Raw genomic sequence first — 6,083 nt, forward strand, 5'->3', positions numbered from 1 at the left:
ATATATTTTATAAGGGATTGCACCATCTCTTAACTATTGAAACAGTTTTATAAAGGTATCCACTAATTCAAAATGTTCATTATTTTTAGTTCATTCTTTGCTGCTGTAAAAATAGTAGGAAAACATGAACATACTGTCTCATAACACTTAACAAAACATACTCAAATGATACAGTAAATCACAAAAACTAATTACAATGTGAATTTTGTTATATTTCTGTCATAGAATCATCTGCTTCTGTCACATATGTATGTGTTATAATATAGTGAGATACAGTGAAAAGCTTTCTAAAGGTATGGGGACAGTGAAGTGAAATTTGTCATTTTTGTTGTGTTAATGACATGAGTGCTTCATGAAAAAGATTAATATTAGACAAAAATAGAGAATTTCATCTTCTGTTTTGGGGTATTATTTTGCACTCCGATTTAGCCATATTAGAACAATGCCATTTGCTGGGTTCACTCCCGTCATTTCAGGTAAGCGGAACTGGGACAAATGGCTGCTAGTTGTTCTTAATTGCTCAGGTGTTCCATGTTGCATTACTTTTGAAAATGTTAAAACTCTGGAAAGGCTTGTACTGGACCACCTTAGGACCCTGGTGAGTACAGCACTGGACCCCTTCAGTTCGCCTACCGGTCACACTTGGGAGTGGAGGATGCAGTCATCTATCTGCTACACAGAGCTAACTCTCACCTGGAGAAGACGGGGAGCATTGTGAGAGTTATGTTCTTTGACTTCTCCAGTGCCTTTAACAACATCCATCCACCTTTACTGAGAGATAAGCTAAGGGCGGCGCAGGTGGACACTCTCCTGGTGTCCTGGATTATAGACTATCTGATCTGCAGGCCACAGTATGTACGGCTACAGAGCTGTGTGTCCGAACAGGTTGTTAGCAGTACTGGGGCTCCACAGGGGGCTGTCCTTGCTCCATTCCTGTTCACCTTTTACACCTCTGACTTCAAGTACAACTCTGAGACATGTCATCTGCAGACGTTTTCGGATGACTCTGCAATTGTGGGGTGTATTAGAGAAGGGAGGGAGGAGGAATATAGGAGCTTGATTACCAACTTTGTGGAGTGGTGTCATCTTAACCATCTCCAGCTAAACATCAGCAAGACCAAAGAAATGGTCCTGGACTTTCGAAGGAATAAGTCTCCGCTGAACCCTGTTTCCATCCAGGGTGAGGACATAGAGGGGGTACAGTCCTACAAGTACTTAGGGGTACACCTGGATGATAAGCTGGAGTGGTCTGGTAACACTGACGCCCTGTACAAGAAAGGTCAGAGCCGACTCTATTTTCTTAGGAGGCTCAAGTTCTTTGGTGTGTGTGGAACACTGCTACACATTTTTTATGAATCAGTGGTGGCAGCGGCCATCTTCTGTGCTGTTGTGTGCTGGGGCAGCAGCATCATGACAAGAGATGCAAATAGGCTCAATGAACTTATCAAGAAGGCTGGCTCTGTGTTAGGGCTGAACCTTGACCCCCTGGAGGTGGTGGCTGAGAGGAGAATGCTGACCAAGTTCACAGCCATCATGAACAACGCCTCTCATCTGCTTCATGGGACTGTTATTGGGCAGCGGAGCACTTTTAGCACCAGACTGCTCCAGATATGGTGTTCAAGAGAAAGTTTCCGCAGGTCTTTCCTCCTGGCGGCTCTCAGGATGTATAACGCTGCCTTAGGCTAGGACTGTTAGCCCTTCATTTGCATGTCTATGGACAGCATGTTGCTTCATTGTACTTTTTGGACACTCAATCTGTATATACCTATGCACATTTTGCACATATTTTATTATTTTTACAGTGACTATGATCATATTTTGCACAAACCTATGTATTTATTTTTATTTATTTTATATTATTTTGTATTACTGTACATATTTTAAGTTTTCATCTATCCTGATGTCTGTTTTTTTTGCTTGTCTTGGGATGCTGTAGCACATCAATTTTCCTTCGGGATCAATAAAGTCTTATCTATCTATCTAAAAGAGCAGTGAATGTCTATCTTTGGTTCCAGTCTTTAGAGTTTACTTTTGGGTTCTAACTCTTGAATTATAAGGCATAAACAAAGATGAAGACTAGAGAGTTGAACTACAGAGTTGTCTTTTATCTTTTATCTTACCCAGACTTTTATTTAAGTGACAAAAATGGAAAAATGTGGAGAAATGGATGAAATGCAAACAATCCTAAGCACACCACTTTATCTGTGAAGCATGGTGGAGGTAATGTCATGGCTTGTGATTCCATGGCCACAATGAGAACTGTCTCCCTGGTCTGTACTGATTATGTAATGGATGATCGTAGCAGGCAAACTATTTCTGGAGTGTACAGAAACATGTTGTCCACAAAATTCCTGCAAAGTTCAAAACACAAAATATGTAACAACAATTCGTTTTAACCAATAAAAGCTTCCCAGCTGTTTTTACAGGAAATTTTTCAAAACTATTTGTATATGGAAGTCCAGTAATTTTGGTAGCTGCGGGAGCAGAGAAACATCTGAGACAATGCTCGATGACAGGACTTTGACTGCCTAGGTTTAAGGTACTTGAGAGAAGACGAAGTTGTACACATCATTTTACATGGCAGTTTTTCTCCAGTAACCAGCCTGCTGCCTCTTACATTGCAGATGTATTTCTGTATGTCTCTACCACAATATTTTCCTAACCTACAGACTGAAGGTCCAGAGAACATTCAAAACTCATGTCCTAAACTGCCTGCAAATATATTTGGCAGCTGGTCACCCTGAGCAAGACAATGACCCCAAACACACTGCACACTCAACCTGTTTAACATGTAAGCACAAAACTATCCAGCAATAAAAGCTGACATTATGTTCTTTTGCCATGTATTTATCTTTTGATCTGAAATGCAAATTCCTATAGTATACAGCAAAAATGATCATGTAAATATTAATAAGAATGTACCATATGTCTAATAATAAAGCATGATATTATGGGCCCACAACTGCTCAAGATATACCTTCTCATCTGTGCGGTCATGCAAAAACCAATTTCTGAATGTCTCTTTGAATGTGTACAGTATGTACAGTATTAGTACCTGTTCTATTTCAGTAGGATGGTTGATGTATCATTTTATTACTAGTTTACAGTGCATCAAAGATCACACACAGACAATTTACAGACAGTATTAACCCAACCTTCATCTCTTTGAATGTTGGAAGGAAGCTGCAGAAAGAATCCAAACCATTATGGGGAGAACAAGTAAAGTCCCACAGAAGGCTTCAAATCCCAGACTCATTATCCCAACATAATGTGCCATATTGCTCTCGCCATAAGAATATGAGAAAGGTTACAAATGAGAGGAGGCGATTTTGCCCAAAAAAGCAATTTCTTCTGGGGTGTCTCTTCAACAATATGACTAATACAGAACAGGGAGCTGTATAGCTTGGATGAGAAGGGTGTTTAGCTCCTGAATAGAAGGTCCTGGGTTCAAACCCAGGTAGGGGCAAATTATATAGCTTACTCTAATTTCTCCTAGATGGCTCTCAGGTCCACTCAGCCTGCTTTCCAAATGAGTGTCAGGTGTTAATCCTGCTAGGGGTAATAGGCTGGCTGGAGTGTGATGCTGACCACATCACTTCCATGTCCAGGATGGTTGAGGAAAATGATGGCCCTTCCCCCATGGGCCTTTATGGCATGAAAAGGGGACCCAACCAACTTTATACTCCAGCAACTCTACTAACATTTTACAGTATCTGGAAATACAGATTGTGCAACACCAGAAAGACTGGCATTACCTCCCCTAATAGTTCCCCCACTTCAACACATAAACATACAATGAAATACAAAGGTATAATCCAAACCCTACCTCAGTCACTAGTCCTAGCCATATTTTCAACCCCCAGAATTTACTGTGCATTTCTTTAACTATGCCTGAGCATGAAGTGATTATTCCTGTGCTGACAAAACTCAATTTCCCATGGGTTTCTCAATGGCAGTTAGTAGTGGTGTGCCTTTGTCTATTAAAATCAAATTAAGAAAGGCCTCAATCCTTCCAGCAAAGCATTCAGCCATAGCATGGATTAGACGTGGCTGTGTCCCATTGGGATAGCTATGAATAGAGTGATTCAATTTTTAAAAGAGAAAGAGATGGTACACCATGACTGATAGAGTATGAATTGCTCAAGCATCAGAGAGGAGCAATTTTAAAAGTACACTTTAAAGTATGATAATGCTGTAACACTAATTATTTGCACAGCAAAATTTTGATTTTTTTCCCTCTCTTTTCTGGAGGGTCACAGATGTTAAAATACTGTAACGCTTACGGCCACCATTGAGTGTGAAAGCCGACTTACCAGAGTGGTGACGTTACCGCCCTTCCCTGTAATAGCAGGGCCCACAGCCGCTGGGCTGTGGCGAGATCTCTCTTTAGCTCAACAGGCTGGGTCCCTGTTAAGTGATGCCGGAGACCTGGGTTCGCGTCCCAGACAGTGGGGGGCCGACCATAAGCGACAACGGCAAGGGCGCCCGCCTGAACCCCAAAGCATTACAATACATTGAAAACAATTCAGTTCCACAGATAACCAAGGTATATTTACTCATGAATCTCAGCCTTACTGCCTTAAAGCTGGCGAAAGTGTGTAGTATGCAAAGGAATGGTTTTAGAAAATCCTTACTTTGCCCTCATTCGTTCTTTTACTCATTTTAGGTGTCAAGCCTACATTGTGTTTGTTAATGGAGTCTGCAGGGAAAAACTGCATAAAATATCACAGAAAAAACGTTGCTAAACTTTTGAGAAAAAAATCTGTGTAAGTCTCAGATAGTATCTTTACCTATGGCATTTAAATAAAAAGTAACCGTTGCTAAAGTTTTATCATGATGCCTGCAATAAAAGAACAAAAATGAAGAAAGCTGATCCTTTTGCTTTGCCCCTAAAGTCCAACTTTATACATTGGGTGAATAGATGATCTCATCCCTTAAGGAGTGCCATAAGCATGTATTGTAAAACCAACACTCAAGTTTATGATTTTGGAAAATATGTGAAAGGGGACCACAGAAGAGGTTAGGTATGCTGCCTCACAGTGCTGATGGCCAGGATTCAGTTCCAGACCTGAGGTGTTATCTTCATGGAGTTTTCATGTTCTCCCCAAATTTGTGTGGGCTTGCTCTGGGTGCTCCCATTTCCTCCCACAGTTCAAAGACACACTGATGCTGTGAGAGTGTGCGTATCTGTGATTGTACCCTGCTTTGTGTCTTTTGTTTGCCGGGATAGACTTTGGCTTGCAACTGGACTGGAAGAAGCAGTTGGAAAATGGATGGATGGATACCCCAGGATAAATAACACCCTGATGTTGGTGGAGTGAGACCACACTTTCTTCAATTGGATATCATGAAAAAAGAGTGTCAGACTTAAACCAGACAATGGACAGAATATAATCAACATCTTGAAAATGTCTGTTAGACAGACATTACTGTCTGTTAGACAGTAATCACATTTTCTATTGGAAAGGTAATGATATTTGCTTTTTGTGAAGTGAATTAGTTTTCATTTGAAAAAACAGAACAACAGAAGAAAAAACAATTTTATACAACAATATCCTTCCTCCACCATTGGTGGGAACCCCTCTTACTGAAGCACACAGAAGCAAAATCAGACTGCTCTGACAGAAGCAGCTGTACAATAAGGATTTGACATGTCAGGTGCAAATCTTGACGCTTCCCCTCCACCTGTGCCTAACACCATGGATCTGAACAGTGAGGAGCTCTATATACTGTATATGTTATTAAAATAGAACAGGATCCAATGGTATCATGGGAGGAATGTGCAGGACCCCAACAGAACACAACATGTTTTTAGCAGTCAGGAGACCACCTAACCCCATCTGTTTCTACCACTACAAGAGACCAAGACCTGTGTTCTTATTTAACAAGAGTACTAGAGCTAAGAGAAAGAAATATGCTTGTTCAGAATAGTGGATAAAGAAGAACAATCTATTTCTGAATTTTAGACACATTTTAACATTATTAAGTGAATGTAAAAGGTGCATACCATGCCCCTAGACAGAATGAACATGAGGAACTAGGGTAGTAAGTGTGAGGTCTAGTACTATCTGTCAAGAAAATTT

This window comes from Lepisosteus platostomus, chromosome 1, assembly GCF_059453375.1.
Source record: "Lepisosteus platostomus isolate fLepPlt1 chromosome 1, fLepPlt1.hap1, whole genome shotgun sequence".
Lineage (NCBI taxonomy): Eukaryota > Metazoa > Chordata > Actinopteri > Semionotiformes > Lepisosteidae > Lepisosteus > Lepisosteus platostomus.